This window comes from Rhodnius prolixus, unplaced genomic scaffold (genome assembly GCF_049639745.1).
Source record: "Rhodnius prolixus isolate KJV_2025 unplaced genomic scaffold, Rpr scaffold_5, whole genome shotgun sequence".
NCBI classification, from domain to species: Eukaryota; Metazoa; Arthropoda; class Insecta; order Hemiptera; family Reduviidae; genus Rhodnius; species Rhodnius prolixus.
The window spans coordinates 29,621,876-29,643,799 of record NW_027411624.1 but is presented as its reverse complement, the minus strand read 5'-3'; the positions used below and the strand labels follow the sequence as shown (position 1 = coordinate 29,643,799).

The 21,924-nt window shown below is 30.3% G+C and overlaps 1 protein-coding gene across 3 annotated transcripts in view; it reads left to right on the top strand.

The window, feature by feature from the left end:
* Positions 1 to 21,924, top strand: part of LOC141458381 (acyl-CoA Delta-9 desaturase) — a 117,667-nt gene that overhangs the window by 64,872 nt on the left and 30,871 nt on the right. The window contains exon 1 of one of the 3 annotated variants that reach the window (XM_074136281.1): positions 7,313 to 7,439. The exons of the other annotated variants lie outside the window; for them this stretch is intronic. The gene's annotated coding sequence lies outside the window, so the exon portion shown is untranslated. Of the gene's footprint in view, positions 1 to 7,312; positions 7,440 to 21,924 lie in introns of those variants that run through there. 3 annotated transcript variants of the gene reach the window in all.

The following is a 21,924-nucleotide window of genomic DNA, read 5'->3' as shown; positions in this document are numbered from 1 at the left end:
AAACAGTCAGAAATTGTAGCATGCCTTCAGTTAAAAAAGTGAAAATTACCAACATTGTGTGTTGAAAGACTAGGGACAAAAAATGAAAATATCTTGGTATACCATTTGATTCAAGTCTAACATAGAAACCATTAAAACATAACACCGAAATTGTAACATGACATGTCTAAAAACTCTACACTTTTACTCTTAACTTTGAGTTTCTCCAGACTCAATTTTACTAGTATAGGAAGGAGTCAAATTGTTGTTGTATCTTTTTACGATTTTTAGGAATTGTTTTTTCTGGTTTCGATATTAATTGCTGAAAATTTCCATCGTATTGGTAAAGAGATTGACTCACAATCAATTGTGTAACGTTAAGATATTGTTTGATTGATTAAAATATATGCTTTAATTGCAAGGTTGAAGAAAATTGATTAAATATACTATAATATTTCATCGCTTATACGAGTGAACTGAATGAGCTACAAGTATTCCAAAACAAGGTAATAATGCTTTAATGCCGTTGAGTTTACCTCAATACAGATGAAATGAACAAATCTATAGGGCTAGAAGTACCCGTATTAAAAGACCTCATAGGACAAGGTAGGATTTCATTTTAGTTTCTAAATTTAGTAGTTACAATACAAGAAAAAAGAACTGCAAAACTTAGCATTAACATTTTACGCTTTTTTAGTAAAATAACAAAAATATTTAATAAAATCGCTTTACAGTAGTAGTAAAGGCAAAAAATAAGATGCCCATCAAACAATAGTCTTTTTTTCTAATTTCCTTTTTTAGTAATGAACAAATACTAAGAAGTATACCTGCTCAAATTGTTAAAATAAAGTACTGTTTTTATAAAAAAATTATAAAGTAAGCGTTTTCTTTTATTTATATCAATTCTTGCTGAATTCCATTAAAAGCGGTTGTATTATTGGAAGCATTTCATAGGCGTCATTATTTCAAATTGTCATTAACAGTTTTTATGGCCCACAATGTTTTTATTCTCTATACTGGTAACAATTAAAATATAAATACAAAAAAGCAGACATAAGTTATTATGTAATTGATGCAATTTCAACAATAACAAAAAGAAAAAAGAAAACCCATTTATACATTTATAAATAATGGCGTAAAAATACTTATAACTTCAAAAAAGATAATAACAAAATAATAAAGCATAATAATTGTTTACTAAATACTAAAATAAGAGTTTTAGTTTAAGTAACATAATGAATGTTGTTAGTTGCAGTGCTTGTCCCATGTACTCTGGCTAAAAAACATCAACTTTGTTGAATACAAAAAACCGCGCTCACCTGTTCTGTCTCTCATTTATTCATATTGTCTAACTTTTCTTAGCCTTGTGGTTGCTTTTTTTTTTTCTCTCTATTACGCAATGGAACTTATTATTTTATTTTTTATTCTGCTGTCTGTCTATTCTGTGATTCGCTTAGTTTTAATGGAGGATGCAGTTATGTATCCTCCTTTAAGATTTCCCAATTATCCCCCCCTATCCTAGCCCAAAAATTTTCGAAAATATAAAAACTTGTTTTATTAGTATTTTATAATATTAGGCAGAAGTATTTAGAAAGATGCTCTTCCTGGATTCTCTTTTAGGATCAAATGACAACTTCATAATGAGCTTTATTAGTATTTTATAATATTAGGCAGAAGTATTTAGAAAGATGCTCTTCCTGGATTCTCTTTTAGGATCAAATGACAACTTCATAATGAGCTTTATTAGTATTTTATAATATTAGGCAAGAGTATTTAGAAAGATGCTCTTCCTGGATTCTCTTTTAGGATCAAATGACAACTTCATAATGAGCTTTATTAGTATTTTATAATATTAGGCAGAAGTATTTAGAAAGATGCTCTTCCTGGATTCTCTTTTAGGATAAAATAACAACTTATGAACTATGTTATATTTATTTCAAAGAATTTCTGAATCCAAACTTTACTGATATCAATATACTTTACCTATTCAATGTTATAGTTTATTCAGTTTTATTTCTTTTATTAATATCTATTTAATTGAAAGTTTCATTTATACTTGTCGTATAGTAATTTTATTATTTTGTTTTTTGCATATGTATCTTTCTGTTTTGATTTTGGAAGTATTTCCTAATTTCATTTTGTATTCATAAGCTTAATTCTTTGTATGCGATTTCACAAAACAAATAAATAAATAAATAGTATTTTTTAATAACTACAAATATTTCAGCTACAAATTGGCGGATTTAATTAAATAATCATATTTAATTACATGGTCTACGGATAAACAAAAGCTGCTGCTTTCGATAATTTAATAATTGTCTTCTAAACAGATTATTTGTTTGTCAATTAGTAGTAAACCTTTGAAAATTTTACAAATTTTAGGAAGGAGTTAAATTATTGTTGTATCTTTTTAGGATTTTTAGGAATTGGTTTCTCTGGTACCATAATTATTATTGAAAATTTCCATCACATTGGTAAAGAGATTGACTTACAATCTATTGTGTGAGATATTGTTTGATTGATTAAAATATACTTTAATAGCAAGGTTGGAGAAAATTGATTAATAATATACAGTGACTCCCATTAATATTGGGACACCTATTACAAAATGATTTAAAAGGAAAATGAAAACAACATACAAAAGTTTGGAATTTTTTTTTTTTTAAATTACATTAGCAACATCTGTGGAAATTATATATAAGTATAACTCAATGAAATTCCAAACTGTTAGGTAACACTTTTTGAAAAAGTGTGAAATAAGGCTCTCAAAAATATTGGGACACCAGAAGTGCTAGAGTTTAAATGTTCAATATTTAAAATCTCCTACTATTTAATAATTGGTTGGTAATAATTTAATAATTGCTTTTTGACTTACAATAGCCCTCAAACGATCAGGCATAGGTGAAACAAGTTTTTGGTTAATTCAGGTGGTGTTTTTTCCCATTCTTCCAGGAAACATCGTTTTAATTCATTGTTGTTAGATATTACTCGTTTACTTAAAGCACTAGCTAAATATTGCCATAAATCTTCAATGGGATTAAGACTTGGAGACTGCGGAGAGGTTTGGAATACTTTTGGGCAATTGTATAACAGTCACTGGCGTATCACCCAAGCCGTAGGTTTGGGGTCGTTCTCTTGGTAGAATTTAGAAGACCCTAAAATACCCAATTTTTTGGCATTTTTTTTCAAATTATTTTTTAATATATTACTATAAACCATTTTGTCCATCACTCCATCAACAAACATTAATTCTCCAAATCCTGATGCGGACATCTAGCCCCAAACCATAACTGACCCACCTCCACCCGGTGGTGCAGCTTTAAAACCCTTTAAAGTTGGCTGTAAATTCTTCTTTTCGAGTTCAGCATTCGCTTTCCTCCAGACCATATCCCTTCCATCTGGCTAAAAAATATTAAATTTTGATTCATCGCTAGAGTATATCATTCCAAAGTTCACTATTTTCATTAAAATATTTTTCGGCAAATTTCACTCTCTTAGCACGATTTATCTTACTGACAAAAGGATTCTTCCAGGCTATTCTACCATGATAGTCGAGTTTTCTTAGCACTCTCCGAACAGTTTCTGCTCCATTTTTGCTCTCTGAACATGTCAAAAATTTCACATAGAAGTTTTGGAGCACTAAGTCGGTGATCTTTTTTAATTCTTTTAATATATAACGCTGCTCTCTCTCAGAGAGCAGTTGAGGACGGCCTTTTTGTGGGGTTGAAACAATTCTTTTTTCTTTTTGGTAACGCTGAATGATGTTCCACACAGTAGATGTTTTAGGTCCGATTAGTTTTTCCGTCTCTCTAACACTTTTTATTGTCTTTGTGCAAAGAAATTACAATATTTCTTTGTTCAATCGTTGTATTTGTATTTTTGCGCGACATGTTATACCTGGCTTGATTTATATAAACTAATTTAATTATTAATTTCATATTGAATATATGCTTAAGGTATATATTTACAAATTGTATAAATATTCGGGCAAAACCTTGGACAAACTATAAATTATAATAGTGTCCCAATATTTATGAGAGGTATAATTTGCACTTATTATTATATATATTTTTTTTAATCTACCAAAACATTTTTATGTACTTATTTAAATAGTTTTTATTTAATTACCTAATAGTAATTATAAAATGAAATGAATTTATAAAAATTTGAATAAATGGGTGCCACTTTTAATTTTCGTCAATTTTGAACTTCTGTTTGTACTGTCCCAATATTAATGGGAGTCACCGTACTATAATATTTCAAGGAATACTTTTATGAGATTCCAAAGAATACTTTTATGAGATTCCAAAGAATACTTTTATGAGATTCCAAAGAATACTTTTATGAGATTCCAAAGAATACTTTTATGAGATTCTTTTTTTTAACAACGTATTTTGTTTACAAACATGCATTATCTGATTATTTCTCTTTGTATTTTTTTTTTTTTTTTTTTATGTATTGAATATAATAATGGTTTTATTATCAGCCGTTAGTAGAGCTATGATCTGGATAAATGCACCTGTTAGGCTTGACTGCGCATTGTGGTAACAATAACAATAAATATTGTAGAGATAACAACTTTTTACGGTGAGAATCGAGTGCAAAGTTCGTGCGAGATTGCTTATCCAGCTCATTGATTTGCATATTTTAGTCCGGAATACCTGATAGCTGGGTTATTTATTTTATTTAATTTTTTTATTTTCACATTATTTATTTGAAATATATCTACTTTTCTTTTCCATTTTTTGTTTTTAGCTCAGTTCTTATTTCTAAATCAGTAGCGGATCCACAATGTTCGATTTAGTATTATAAAATGTTTTCAAAGATGCTAGCAGCCAAGTAATTTTTTACGTTTACTTACTTCCGCTAGTAAAAGAAGCTACAGTAATTGTGATATTTTCGATTAGGCTAATTTTATTAGGTTTTTTACAAAATTGGTCTCTCTTCCCCCCCTCCCTACGTCACTTTGAGTGTGTCTGTCTGTATGTACGGAATTAAAAATCTCAAAATTGAATATTTCGTTTAGATACTAACAGAGGACGCCATAATTACTTTTTAGCCTAAATAGGTGAATCAAAACATTACCTAATATAATTTACCATATTTTCTCGTTTTTCACAGCAAACAGTTCCTACGACTTTAGTTAAAAACTTTGTTTGAACAGTGATTACGATTACATAAGTCAACAACTTTTTACTGGAAACATTCGATTCTGAGTCACTTCTTGCGAGAAGGAGTGGTTAGATTTGTTCTAAAATGATAAGAATTAAAAATATGACTCAAACGTTCGAAATTTGAAGAAAATTTGTTAGTTTTAAAAACTTTGAATATAGTTTTGTAAGAAAAAGTCACACTCATTTGTGAGTGTTCACATTTGATTTTATAAAATTATTTACATTTGATTTTTAAAATTATTTATGAAACTTACATTTGATTTTTAAAATTATTTATGAAACTTACATTTGATTTTTAAAATTATTTATGAAACTTACATTTGATTTTTAAAATTATTTATGAAACTTACATTTGATTTTTAAAATTATTTATGAAACTTACATTTGATTTTTAAAATTATTTATGAAACTTACATTTGATTTTTAAAATTATTTATGGAACTTACATTTGATTTTTTTTAAAATTATTTATGAAACTTACATTTGATTTTTAAAATTATTTATGAAACTTACATTTGATTTTTTTTTAAATTATTTAAGAAACTTACATTTGTTTTTTAAAATTATTTATAAAACTTACATTTGATTTTTTTAAATTATTTATGAAACTTTATTAAAATTTGTTACAGGTAACTGACCAATATCAGTAAACATAACTAACCCTCTTGTTTTTTTATTCTTTACTTTATGATCATTTATTTTTCTGTTCTTTATTGTGTGCATTTAATACATTATTGACTCGTGAAATGGCATTATATGGTGCCCCAATAATCCGATGTGGTAGTTATAAAAGTGATAATATTGTCTGGCGCGTCTGTCCTGCCTGTGTTATATGAGTCCACGATTATTGACTAACATTTAATAGCACTCCCTAGATAGCTTCCATATGCAGACACGAAATAAAGTAATATTTTCTATCAATTAATTGGCGCTAATTACATATTAAAACTGTCCGGTATGGCAGTTGTATAAGGGTTGATTGTCAAAAACTGCACGGAAAAAGCGTAACGTTGAAAAACACCTAACTTTGACAATTTTTTTCTCTTTTTCTAAAAAAGATAAAATTCCCAAATTTTCTTTATAATTTGGGATGTATCCTCCCTTTATAGCTGTAATGTTTTTTTGCAACAACGTAGATTTAAAAGATTTCGAAAAAAAAGTTGCCGAAAATGAGCAAAAACGGTATTTTCAAAATTGTTCTTCTTGTTACCTTTTTTTTTTTTTTTTTTTTGTAAACAACGTAGCGCCTAAACGCGTGAACTGAGTTTCATGAATAAGGTGTCATTCGATTCGGAATTTCATGTAGGTGTACCTTTTTTGGGGTTTACAAAGCAGTACTTGCAATAGAAGAGGAGTAGCTTCATTTTATGTAAGAGGTTAGGGTTCTCCTACGTAACATTAAAGCGCCATCCTGCTCTTACGCCTACTAGCAGGAAGTATTCTGAATATCCAAATTCATCACCATCTCAATAGATCACTAAGTCCAATAGCACTTGACACTTGACACAATTTAAAATAAATTCACAACACTATTCCCACTAAAACTGTATATCACGCCCTAAGTATAACTTAAACACAATTTATAATACCGAATTTAACTTTAACACTCACTAATATTCACTTAATAAATCACGTTAATAAAGAGACACGAATGACGAGTTCAAAATGACCGCCAGGTAGATCAGCTGGCAAAATGAACGTTAACTAAGCAGAGGGACTAATTTATTTATTTATTTTTCATTTATGTTCATCCATAATTACAAATTACAAAGATAAATTGTAATTAGTTAGTTTTTTGATAAGCGAATTAGGGATTTTATTTAAGCGATTTATATAAAGTGGACTTTAGACTAGCAATGAAGATTTAATTAAAACAATACCAATAATAATTTAAAAAAAATACTTTCAGCTTAAAATGTTATGATAAAAATTCATTAATTAAATTTTATTTTGGTAGATTATAAATGCCAAATAAAGAAAAAATAAAAACCAGCAGCTGGTTATACTCTACTTAGATAACCTTAATTTACCAGCTGATCAGTTACCGGCGGCCATCTTTAACTCGTTAATCGTGTCTCTTTATTAACGTGATTTATTAAGTGATTATTCGTGAGTGTTAAAGTGAAGTTCGGTTTTATAAATTGAGTTTAAGTTTTACTTAGTGCGTAATATACAAGTTTTAGTGCGAATAGTGTTGTGAATTATTTTAAATTGTGTCAAGTGTCAAGTGCTATTGGACTGGTGATCTACTGAGATGCTGATGAATTTGGATATTCTTTAAACAAGGTAAGACTTTTATCATTTGTTATTTATTTTAAATTTCAATTATATTTTTATTATTCTTACTTGCACCTAATTAATTATTACTTATAAATTAATATTAATGCTACGTTTTGAGAACGTCCAGTACTACAAAAAGTATTTAAATTGATTTCTAAATCTTTTTGATGTATTATTTTATTCTTTCATTTTAATCGACTATAAGTTCAAAATTAACATTTTTGGTTTCCCCAAATTGTTTTCTAAACTTTTTTGATGTTTTCTTTTTAATTGACAAAAAGTTGAAAATTACCTTTCTTTCTTTTCCCAAATTGTTTTTTGGAATTGATATCTAAAACTTTTTAATGTATTCTTTAATATTTTCTTATTGAATCGACTATAGTTCTAAATGATTACCTTTCATTGTTTCCTCAAATTGTTTTCTGAACTTCTACCTTTTTAATTTTTTCTTTAATCTTACCATCTTAATCGACTTTCTTTGTTTTCCCAATTGTTTTAAAGAATGGATATCTATTCCTTTTTAATGTATTCGTTAATTTATTATTATTATTATAATTTTATTCGACTATAATTTCAAAATTAGCATTCTTTGCATCCCAAAAGTATTTACTAAAAGTTGATAAAATATATTTTTTCCCATATTGTTGTTTGATATGGATTTCTAATTCTTTTTTAATAATGTATTTTTTAATGTTTTCTTTCTATTCGACTAAAAGCTCAAAATTATCTTTCATGGTTTCCCGTAAATTTGTTTTGGTATCTAAACCTTTTTAATGTATTCTTTAATACTTTCTCTTTAATCGACTAAATGTTCGTTCTTTGTCTCCCCAAATGTTTTTTTTTTTAATTAACTATAAGTTTTAAATTAACGTTTGCATGAATTTATTTATTTCTGGTGTACGAAGAGACGTTTAGTGAAGTCTTAAGCTGTTTGATCAGAATAGGTTTTAGTAGTATCTTGTACGTTATGTTTAGTGTTTATATGTTAATAATAGCTATAATTGTCACAGTTGGGTTACGGATGGTTGGAGTTTTGTATTGATATATTGACGCTATGAGTCACGATCAGTCACACTTCTTTGATCATTCTGATTCTTAGAGATTTCTTCATTTCATAACCTCAATATTTTATTAATGATGTGACTATAGTGACATTAATTAATGACTGTTATTTGTGCCTATAGTGCGAATTATGTTGAGTTCTCACTCATGGTTGGTCAGTACCAAGAGGTTTAGTATTCAATCTGTCAGATATCTGAGAGCGACTAGTTTATCTTGAATAGGATGGTAGGAACTGTTGTGTATAATAGTGTCAGTGGACGTGGACTTTCTGAATATCCCGAATTCTAAGTTGTCTCTTATAGTAAGTGTAATATCCAGGAATTTGAAAGTTTTGTCAAAAAAGAATTTATTTGCAGGGGAATTATTAATTTATTTATCATTAGATATATTTAAATTTTTTGAAATAAATGAAAAATCTATTCAAAAGGTACAAAAGGGTTGCTTGAACGACAAATGGTACACAAATCAGCAAGTAACCAAATTTCATTTTTATATCAGCTCACCCATTTTTGAAACGTACGAGAAAGCTTCTGTTTTATTCAATTTTTGGAACAATAGGATCATTTAAGCTATTGTGCTGTATACTTTTCATTAATATTTAGAATTTATTAGATACCATAGACCTTTATGTTGGCCATTTTCATCTACAAAATATATTTGTTTAGCGAAGCGTAGTACACATTTAATTTACGAGGGTCGTTTGAAAAGTCCGTGCAAAGTCAGAGAGATAGCACTACTGGCGCGTATCGAGGTTATGTTTAGTTAGTAGCATCTCTTGGAAGAACACACACCAAGTTTCAGCCAGATCGGTCTATTTCTTTGTGTTTGGCATTCGTTTGAATCGAGGAAGTCGAGTGATTTTCAAAAAATGGACGAAAAAGAATTTCGTGTGTTGATTAAACACTACTTTATGAAAGGCAAAACGCCTCAGGAGACTAAAGAGAAGCTTGATAAACATTATGGTGACTGCACCTTCGATTAGAACAGTTTATAAGTGGTTTCAAAATTTTCGGAGTGGCCATATGGGCACAAGTGACGCTGAACGTTCTGGACGCCTTGTTAAGGTTACTACTACAGAAATCATTGATAAAATCCATGATATGGTGATGGATGACAGAAGAGTGAAGGTGCGTGAGATTGCTAGTGCTGTGGGCATCTCGAATGAACGGGTACATAATATTTTGCATCAACATTTGGACATGACAAAGCTATCCGCAAGATGGGTGCCGCGATTGCTCACGCTTGACCAAAAACGAAATCGTGTGAAGTGTTGCAAGGACGGTTTGCAGCTGTTCTAAAAGAATCCGCAGGACTTTAAGCGTCGTTTCGTCACTGTGGATGAAACATGGATACATCACTACACTCCTGAGACCAAAGAACAATCTAAACAATGGGTTACCAAGGGGGAATCTGCGCCAAAAAAGGCGAAGACCGTTCCTTCGGCCGGAAAAATTATGGCGACTGTCTTTTGAGATTCGCAAGGAATAATCCTCATCGACTATCTGGAAAAAGGTAAAACTATTACAGGTGCATATTATTCATCGTTATTGGACCGTTTTAAAACCGAGCTGCAAGAAAAACGCCCACGATTGGCCCACAAAAAAGTCCTTTTCCATCACGACAACGCACCAGCTCACACCTCAGCAGTTGTGGTCGCAAAATTAATGGAAATAGGGTTCCAAATCGTTTCACATCCCCCCTATTCTCCAGACTTGGCTCCCTCGGACTACTATTTGTTCCCCAATATGAAGAAATGGCTGGCGGGAAAAAGATTTTATTCAAACGAGGAGGTGATTGCAGAAACGAATGGCTATTTTTCAGACTTGGACAAATCCTATTATTCGGAAGGGATCAACAAACTAGAGCAGCGTTGGACGAAGTGTATAAGCCTAAAAGGAGACTATGTTGAAAAATAAAAAAGGTTTACCCCAAAAAATTAAGTAGTTTTTATTTTTGCACGGACTTTTCAAACGACCCTCGTATATTGATTTTAATGGAAGTTATCAAGCTATTAATCATTAAATCTTTAAAAATCATTTAATAGCTGCCCTTTGTAATCAAAATACCTAATGACGGGTAACAGTAGGTGAACATGAAACTTGGCCCATCATTTTTACCTTAGTACCTTAACTTTTGAAACTGTAAGTTTTTGTTGAGGAGATTTCTAAAAGAAGAGATTCTCGCTTCTTCAATTTAATTATTATCTAAACAAATTTCCCCTAATTTAGTAAAATAAAACATTTAACAATTATTATTGCCTTCATTGTTGAATTGATTGTATTCTTATAAGAATTAAAAGTAGCAACAATTTCAGTTGTGATTTAGGTTATATTATAGCGTTATTGATTTTCATTTTGTTGTTTATTCTTTTTCATTTATTGATTCAATGATTGAAATGGGAATAATAATTTGTCCCAATTGTTCCAATATGTTCAATTACTTCAACCTTCAGAAGTAATATGTCTTATTAGAAGGCATATTAAATGAGCCTTCTTTGGCACCGCTGTGATTTATGATTGAATGTTTATAGAACAATATTTACCATTACAAAGTTCGCCGCCATCTAAATTTGGTAATTCAACAAATAGGCTGCTAGATATAATAGGCATTACTTTATTTCTTCTCTTAATATCATTTGATTGAATTCTCTCCTCCATAACAACAGCTATTCTTTAAAAATACATTTTCCTATAACGTACACGAAGTTAACACTAAACCTTCCACTCCGGTCAATTGACCGTTTTTTAAATTTGGTTTAAATTTTCTAATTACAGCGTCATCATACCGCCATTAAACTTCACGACTTTTCCTAAAATATGTATACAATTGTTTTTTTAATATTCACTTCTTTTCCTAATGTTTGATTTTTGAGAAAAATATGTAGTCCGCCTTGACTGGTCATTTGACCAGCTGAATATTTTCATTTTATTTATTTATTTTAATATTTTATTTATTTATTTTTTTGAAACAGAATTCTCTCGAAAACTCAATTTTATAATTCCTTTATCAGATTATTGTTTGCATTTGGTGCATATGAGGCAAAAAATGTACGATATTTCCCTTTTCTATGGAATTAGGGACAAGCATTCTTCTCAAACACTGTGAGCAGAAATGTATAGACAGAAATTATGAGGATTATTCGAGTGGATCAAAGAAATAATCGTTTACAAACCGATAAATTTACTTTGATTTCTAAATTTTGGAACAAATTCGTAGAGAACAGTCAAAACTGTTTATAACCAAGAGCATATATCTCTTCCAAGGACATTTGTTCCCAACAAAAGTCAAGATGCAGATTTACTCAGTAGATGCCAAATAAACCGGACAAATTTTAGTATCAAATCTTGGCTAGCGTTCGACGTAATAAAAGGCTTTCCATATTTGGGAAAACGTGAAAGCAGAGAACCTATAGTTCCGTTTTTGGGGAGTATGTCGCTCTGAAATTAGCAGCAGAAATGTATACAGCTCGTGGAGGAAATATAACCGCGGAAAATCTCGGAGATGGCCTCAACAAATAGTTTTCAATATCCTAGACTTAGCCCCGGGATAAATGCTTGGATTTTGTATTTAAAAAAAACTACCGGAAGTGAAATTTCAAGGCAAAACTTTTTATTATCATTGCACGAACCAAATGGTCGGAAAATAGCCAAATAGGATACTGCAAAGGCAATAAGACTAAAAATTGCTGTCTAATCTGTAAAAAAATGCATATGCGAGAAATGTGCAATTGAGAAGCCTGTAATTATAAAACAATGATGCAAAAAGGAGTAAAATCTACGAGATTTATTTGTAAACTAAAGAGACTGTGCTTTTTCATAGTTAAATAATTATTACCTTCATTCTATAATAAGAAATTTAAGTAATTTTGAAGTCCGGTCATTTGACCGGTGACGGTAGGAATGATAATTAAATTGAATTTGGCCAAAATTACTACATTGAACTCGATTAGTTTATCGATTATGTAACTTCACTTAAGTTCATTTGTGATTTCTTTATGTTGGAAGATGTTTCGATTTGTATCAGTTGCACCAAGTTGTCCGATTATGTAACTTGTAGATCGGTTTCATTTCTTGTTTTTTTTCCCCCAGCGAATATTGATTTGTAGTTGGATTTCTGAAGGAATTATGTCTTTTAGCTTCCTACTTCCATTTCTTATGTTTTACAGTGAAATATGTGAAGTCAAGTAGCCATCTTTTTTTTCTTTTTTTTTTTTAGTAATTTTTAGTTTCAAGAGATAATTTTTAAGTTCGTGAATTGTGGCAAGAGAATTCCATAAGAAATAAAAATCATCAAATATTTCAAACGAACGCGCACTTCCTGGTATCACAGTGAATTGCAGTAGGTGAAAACTGAGCGTGTGCCTGTATTCACTGTAGTTGTTTTTTTATCCGTTACAAAAATGTTGAACGCAACAGTTGGTTTTTAGAATTTTTTTTTCGACAGACTCAAATTTGAACTGAAAAGTATATCTAATGCGCTCTCTTGCCTAATAAATATTTCCTACAACAAATAATTTGAGCTGTTATTTTTGAAAGTGGTATAAGTCCATTTTTCCATGTATCGAGATATTTAAGGTTTTGCATTTGAATTAATTTAAAAATATTCGTAAACCTTAATCTATTCAAGTGATGTTATTAACACTATACATCTTTTACATTTTATTATGAAATAATAATTATTACAATTCTTAAAAAAAATAAACGATTTTTTTTAGCTCCAAATGGACTTATACCACTTTCAAAAATAACATATTACAAGAAATAAAAACAGGAGTAAATTTAAGTCCATATTTTTATAGACATTATAGCTTTACTGAAATGGGTTTTTACGTAAAAAGTAATAATTAAAATGAAGACATTTAAATACACGAATAACCAAGTTTATTTTTTTTAAATTTCAGTTATATTAAAAATATAAAAATGAAAATTATTTCGTTAAAATCTTTAAAGCAAAAAAAAAGATATTTTAAACTTATTTTTCTTTTACAGTTAGCATAATATCTGCTAACGAGCAGCGTACACTGAAGTAGCAATAATCAAAAATAATTGCAATAAGAAAGTTGTTTTAATTATAATTATTAGAAATGGACTTAGTCCACTTTCAAAAAAAAATATTTTTGCGATAACATTTTATAGTCAAAACTCTTTTGTTGACTTTATAAAAAAAAAGTCGTACTCCATTGAATATATGATTATAAATATGGAAAGAATGTCTCTATATTTTACTGAAATTACCATTAACTCATTTTTTTAAACCACTTTCAAAAATAACAGCTCATTTAATGATCATATTCTCTTTTCTTTGTTTTTAAATAATAATTTAAAACTATTTCATTTATCCTACCAACAAAACATGATTCAATGCTGAGAACAAAGTGTTATTTACAAAAAAAAAATATATAAAAGATTAAAAAAGCTTTATCACAGGTTTTAATGGATTAATCGTGTGATAACACTTTTTATCTAAGTGCCAGCAAATTAATGTGCACCTTTTTTTCTCTTTCTGTTTCGTAAAAAAAAACTAAGTTGAACATAATTAACACAATCAACAATAATTGTGTGCATAATTGTTAAGCTATTAAACAATACCTTCATGTTTAAATAATTTAACGAGGCAGCTTTTTAAATGAATGGGGCAACAGGTGTTCTTGCAAATAAATGTTTGGTTACTTTACAAACTTTTAATTATAAGTAAAAATAATTGAAAGGTGTCCCCGCTTATCGAAGTTGGCTGTATGGTGTAAAGCAAATGCTAAAAACAAAAGAAAAATGCAAGTTCTTACCTTGAGAATTTTCTCGGTTTTGAAAATTTTTAATAAATTTTGAGAAAACATGGGGGAAATACCAAAATATCTCTCCTTCAGAACCCTTAAAACAAATTATTTCCTGTAATAAAAGTTTTAAAATAAAGTTAGGCATTCAGAAATAGAATTTTATACAAACTTTAAAACAAACACAAACAATCATTCAAACCATATTTAAACATAAATCTCAAAAAAACAGAAAAATTTAATTGTTTAGTAATTAGTTAAAAGATTATCTTAACATTCCGAATTTGGTTCTTTTCAATACTATATAGGCTTTGAAACCGTACACTACATACAGTGACTCCCATTATATTGGGACACCTATTACAAAATGATTTAAAAGGAAAATGAAAACAACATACAAAAGTTTGGAATTTTTTTTTTTTTAAATTACATTAGCAACATCTGTGGAAATTATATATAAGTATAAATCGATGAAATTCCAAACTGTTAGGTAGCACTTTTTGAAAAAGTGTAAAATAAGGCTTTCAAAAATATTGGGACACCAGAAGTGCTAGAGTTTAAATGTTCAATATTTAAAATCTCCTACTACTTAATAATTGGTTGGTAATAATTTAATAATTGCTTTTTGACTTACAATAGCCCTCAAACGATCAGGCATAGGTGAAACAAGTTTTTGGTTAATTCAGGTGGTGTTTTTTCCCCATTCTTCCAGGAAACATCGTTTTAATTCATTTTTGTTAGATATTACTCGTTTGCTTAAAGCACTAGCTAAATATTGCCATAAATGTTCAATGGGATTAAGATCTGGTGACTGCGGAGAGGTTTGGAATACTTTTGGGCAATTGTATAACAGTCACTGACGTATCACCCAAGCCGTAGGTTTGGGGTCGTTATCTTGGTAGAATTTAGAAGACCCTAAAATACCAAATGTTTGGGCACTTTTTTCAAATTATATTTTAATATATTACTATAAACCATTTTGTGCATCATTCCATCAATAAACACTAATTCTCCAAATCCTGATGCGGACATCTAGCCCCAAACCAGAACTGACCCACCTCCACCCGGAGGTGCAGCTTTAAAACCCTTTAAAGTTGGCTGTAAATTCTTCTTTTCGAGTTCAGCATTCGCTTTCCTCCAGACCATATCCCTTCCATCTGACTGGAAAACATTAAATTTTGATTCATCGCTAGAGTATATCATTCCAAAAGTCACTATTTACATTGGAATATTTTTCGGCAAATTTCACTCTCTTAACACGATTTATCTTACTGACAAAAGGATTCTTCCAGGCTACTCTACCATGATAGTCGAGTTTTCTTAGCACTCTCCGAACTGTTTCTGCTCCTTTTTTGCTCTCTGAACATGTCAAAAATTTCACATAGAAGTTTTGGAGCACTAAGTCGGTGAGCTTTTTTAATTCTTTTAATATATAACGCTGCTCTCTCTCAGAGAGCAGTTGAGGACGGCCTTTTTGTGGGGTTGAAACAATTCTTTTTTTTCTTTGGTAACGCTGAATGATGTTCCACGCAGTAGATGTTTTAGGTCCGATCAGTTTTTCTGTCTCTCTAACACTTTTTATTGTCTTTGTGCAAAGAAATTATAATATTTCTTTGTTCAATCGTTGTATTTGTATTTTTGCGCCACATGTTACACCTGGCTTGATTTATATAAACTAATTTAATTATTAATTTCATATTGAATATATGCTTAAGGTATATATTTACAAATTGTATAAATATTCGGGCAAAACCTTGGACAAACTATAAATTATAATAGTGTCCCAATATTTATGAGAGGTAGAATTTGCTCTTATTATTATATATATTTTTTTTAATCTACCAAAACATTTTTATGTACTTATTTAAATAGTTTTTATTTAATTAATAGTAATTATAAAATGAAATGAATTTATAAAAATTTGAATAAATGGGTGCCACTTTTAATTTTCGTCAATTTTGAACTTCTGTATGTACTGTCCCAATATTAATGGGAGTCACTGTAGTCTGTAGAGAGGATTATCATGTTTACAAAACTCTCTCCTAGAATACAACCTAAAATGAATTTGGCTGGAGAAGTGTTTTAAATAAACATTAAAAGAGCTAGAAGTTTTATGAGTTTTTAAAGTTTATATAAAATCATTTGAACAGTAAACTGGATCTTTCTAAAACTGTTGGAAGGTTATATTTACTGTTTAAATACATGCACACACACGCAGATTTAGATTAAGAGAGAGGGCAAGTGAGAGAGGAAAATAGAGAGAAGATAGAGAGACCAATCCAAAGAATAACTTTTAACTGCTAGAAAGCATTACTATATTTCTCACGTAAATTTAAAATAGAAATTTATTAAAAACAAAATTAATTTTTGTCCGTGTAAAATTGATTGTCTATCTCATAGATTGATTGTGGTAAAGGACAACTTTTGATAGTAGAAAGAAGTAGGGTAGTAGTAGGGCACATTTGAACAGAATTTACATTTTCTGTTGCAGAGTGCACAGAAACAGTATTATTGAACCCTTTTATTTTGATTTCCACAACTTTCAACTGTCTTCTTAACAGATCTATATCAATAAACAGTTGGTACTTTACATACATATCTATATTTTTTTTTTTTTTTTTTTAATTTAAACATTTTGTGTCAATATCTGCCCCACTGGTGGGGTACCTTTGAACACAATATAAAATAGAAAGAAATGATATTACTTAACTCTGAATCTATCTTCTATCAGGCGCCACGGTAGCCGAGCGGGTTAGAGGCGAGACCTGCGACGCTAATATGTATTGTGGTACTGGGTTCGATTCCCGGTCTTAGGCCTTGGATTTTATTTAATGGTTAATAAAAGATATTTACTGTAAAGTATGTTTGCTAGTCGCCTCCGTCCACGACACCTAGTTGGTAGTTGGACGTTAAGCCCCGCCTGAAAAAATAGGCGATTACTTTACTTTTTTACTTTACTATCTTCTATCAGTTACTTTCTCTTTTAAACCACAGAAATCTAGTTCAAAAAATCAAGAATGACTCAGTTCGGGGGATGTTGTACCCGAAGTGTGATGGGTTTAGGAAGTTTGAACCAAAATATTCGGTTTGTTGCGCTTCTTAATGGTAGGTTCGGATCCACTTTCCCCTTCTCTGCGATTAAACAAAAAAAAAAAGTCACAAACTTGCCGGTAGGGCGGCACATTTTAACTGTGATGTTGAAATGTGCCCCCTCGCCTTCCATAAAAGAAAATATAATATCCAACACTTCTTGCAAGCAAATAGACTTGTAAATACTAGATTTAAGAATATGAATTCCAAATGTTAATATGGACTAACAGTACTTACATCTTGTCCACTACAATCTTCACAATACACTTCCAAAGCTGCTACAAAAATTTTACTTCCATCTTACAAAATATATCCTCAATTCTGATTTTTCTATTATTTTTTTTTTTTTTTTTGTAATTTGAGAAACGTCAACATGTTAGGTCTTTGGCGCATTAGATATAAGTTATCAATCCGCCTACAACTGATAACATTATTGCCCATCAATATTTGATTAGTTTTATTTGGCTTTAAACGTTTTTTATAAAACACAAAATCATACTTATTGCTGACTTTTTTTACATAAATAACGAAATAATTCCTTGAAGTAATGTACAATACTAAATGTAGTTGTTCACTTGGTAAAAAGCTTATAATTCTCGTTTCAAAAAGGAGCGTTCGAAATAATTTCAAAGTTCAAGTACGATAAGAAATACAATATGTCACAAATTTTGAAGTTACAGTTTATAAATTAAATTAGAATAAAATATTTATTTGATTCAGACTTCTGAATACTTTACAAAGTAATTGATACCAAAATATATGCATATTTATGAATAACTTAAATTAAAATCTTTTATAGTTACAGTAATTTTATTAATTATATAAACTCAACTACTTAGTTCGTTATTAGAAAGACATAGATAAGAAAATACAAATAATTAAGAAATATTATTTCTTAGAAAGTAAAGCAATAACATTATTCTACTACAGTGCTAAAACTTTAACTTAAACTTAAAATTAAACTTAAAAGTACAGTATAAACTTTTACTGTTCGTTTATGTTCTCTCTAATGTTACTTCTTAAAATTACTATAAAATTAAAGGTTAACTTGGAAATAACTCCTTCATATTGTTTTTCCTTGTAAGAGGTATTAAGATCATGAGTAATTCTACTCAGTGGTTTTTCCAGTTAGTCATGTTTTCCTCTTTTTTTCACTTCTATTCTTCGAAAAATCACTCTTTTTCCTGTCTTCTATAATCCAGATTCTTTTCATAATAGTCAACTCGTCCACTCACTTTTTGAAACCACATTATGCGGTGTTAAATAAACAGACGCTTTTGGCAACTTAAAAGAATTACGATGACAGATCTAATCTCTCACTCTCTTGGTAACATAATATTAAAGTATTTTTTTGATTTATCTTTTTTTGAAACCCATCTAGCCTAATAGTTTTTTTTTTTTATTTTTCTTCCTTTACCCAAGTCGACAAAAAGCGCGATGCTGCAAACTCTTTTTTAACGTGCAGTAACTTTTAAATTCTCTAATTTAAAAAAAAAATATATATATATTTTTTCCGAACTCTTCGTAACATCCGGTCTAGACGTCATGAAAGGCAGTGGCCCCTCAGCTTCGTGATCTCCTCCTCTCTAGCGAAGATAATGACTTGTAATTCCGTACAATTTATCGTTTGTTACTAACTTCTCCACTCGTTTGCAATCTTAATATAACATTGTTATTATTGTTACTGATCGCAGCACCATCGTGCTTAATTTCCACAAATAAATGAGAAAACTATGGGGATCAATCAGATGGCGTTAAAACTGTAAATTTTTAGTGTGCAGAAGCTCGAAGTTCAAATTATCTGTGGAGAATGCGCTTAGGCTTGCAGTGGTAGATGATATAGTTGATATTATCCGTTAGCTCGCGTGTTTATTTATATTTTTATTTCTCTCTCTGTTAAAACAAAAAAAAGGAATATTCGTGCTACAACTTATAAAATCAGCTAGATTCAAATTCTCTGTTGCTACAAGTCGTTTTAAGCAATGTTCTGTTGCCTTATGCGGTCTTATTCAACGAAGAATAATTTTTTTTTTACTGAAATCAGATAGAATTAGTCGGAATCCCACAACTTCCAGCATCCTATTACGTCCATTACAGTCCATTGTGTTTGATTCGATGAAAATCTCAAGGAATTCAGATCAGTCATATGGGATAAGTTATTGAAAAAAAAAATTGATCAGCCACCTACTCGGAACCATTCCAGCGCTGCTCACATGTTGCAAGGATTTATATTATATAATTCACTGAAAGTTTACTGATGCTTTGTATAAGAATCATTTTGTATAGTTGTTCAGCAGTGCTGCATCTACGGATGGAAAAATAACCTGGGGCGAATCTAATTTGGACAGCTCTAGTAGAAACATCGTATTTTGAGCCTTTTTTTTTCAAAAGTAGTGTAGCAAAATCACCCAAATTTCTTGATTCACTCTCCTCATAATTTGGGAAATGAAAAGATAAGTTTGGGAATTTAAAGTCTGAACAGTAGTGGGGGATCAGGTTGTTTTTGTTGCTCCAATTTAGTCAGCTGTGAATCTTAGGTTCAGGTTTCGAGTTTATCTTAGTAACGTCTTGTCCGGCAGTTGCCCCTTTTTGGGGGGATTTTAGGAAGTTTAGAACTTTTGGTTCCTCCCCCATAGGTAAATAATTATTTTTAAAATCTTTGCCTTATGCGGTCTTATTCAACGAAGAATAATTTTTTTTTCCTGAAATCAGATAGAATTAGTCGGAATCCCACAACTTCCAGCATCCTATTACGTCCATTACAGTCCATTGTGTTCCATTGTGTTATGTGGTCTCCAGGCAGTGGGGCTATAAGGATAATTGTAGGCTTATTAACTGGCCACTGCAGGCTCAGAAAACACATGCATCGCATGGGGTCTGGCAGATGATAGCCTTTGTAGGTTCTGCCAGGAAGAAGAGGAAACTGCACTGCACGTGTGTGAATGTTACTTCTCGGGGAGGAAAAACCAAGGCCTGAGGAGCTTTACCCAGGAGTCACTCTCCAGAATTAAGAGTCTGATCAAACGGACGGGTCTGGAGGGCAAGCTCTAAAGTCGGGGAGCCACAATAGATCCAAAGGGGTCGCAGTGGTGTAGGCCTTGAGGCCGCCCTAATTTAATCTATTATATCCTATGATATGTGGTCAATGAGCAGGCCACGAAAAGGAAATTAAGTAGCTTCTAATTTGTAAACACGGGCGGAAATTTAAATTTGATTAAGAAGGATGAAGGGCTTAACAGAATAAAACTAACTAGGGTAAACTGAATATAAACTATTACTAAAAGAACTGGCTAAACTGAATGACGAGTAGAGTGACGTCGTGAAGAGAGTGTAAGAATAAATCCTCAGTGAGTGAATGCAATTGAGTGTCCCGAGCGATGGTCTGGCGTCCTTCTTACATGTTTGGGCAGCCACTGCCTGGCTTTTAACCCTTTAAACCTTTCACAGCCACTTTTCCTTTTTTTGGAATATCCTAATTCTGTGACACTATAGTAAATAGAACAATGTAAATTTGATAATTAAGAGTAAAATAACTCGATACTTGAAACAAAAAAATATACTTTTTAAAATTCATGACTAAAAGAAGTGAAATTATGTGTAAAATAACGTTGGTATAATCTAACTTTCTAGATAGGGTCTCTTAATAGTATTTTCAACAGCGCATCACCTTATCATTGGGCATTTTATCTTCCAAAAAGATCCCAGACAAACATCTATTCATCTTACCTCCATTATAGTATACTTATTTACGTGCTACATTTCAAAATGTAAATCTTTTTTATTGACATTTTATTTTCTATCATGAATAGCCACAAAATATTAAAGAATCTATATTTATTTGAACAGAACATTAAATAAAATATATAATAACAAAGAAATATACATAAATCATGCTAATATAATACTAAGTTTTACTATATTTAATATGGAACCCTCTACTGTTATTGTTGTGCCTTGGCATTGCTTATTGTAGTAGTGATTGATAGTATACCTCTATACACTTATACACTACTTCCTTCCTTTATCAATAAGCATTTCCTACTACTCCTTACCAATATAGTAGTTATAATTCCTTCCTTTCTAGTGAATTCATTTTTATTTAAGTTTCTAGGAATGGGGGATAACTTGCTTTTAATTATCTTTAAATAATGGTTTTCAGTTTTGTGACAATTAAAGTTTGATAAGTTGTTTTGATAAGAAGTTCCAATAACCAATTATATGTTATATATATATTTTTCTTTTAACAAAACTAAATAACACCTTTCAACTATTTCTAACACAAGTATAATGTAAAAAGAAAATTATTAAGAAAAGTATACATGTTCATCATTTTCTGTAATGCATGGATCTTACCCTAGTCTACTGTTAATGGTAGGTTTAAATATGTTTTCTAAAATCGTGTTTAAAGAATATTTCTCAATTGAGTTACCTCTTTTCCCAATAGATGAATAGATTTCTCAATTAATGGCTCCTATTCGTTTCTCTAAATTTCCTATCCTCGTTTATACTTAACACATACATGTAGTAGATAGATTGGAGGTTATGGTACGGTTAGTTTTATCTGTAAGG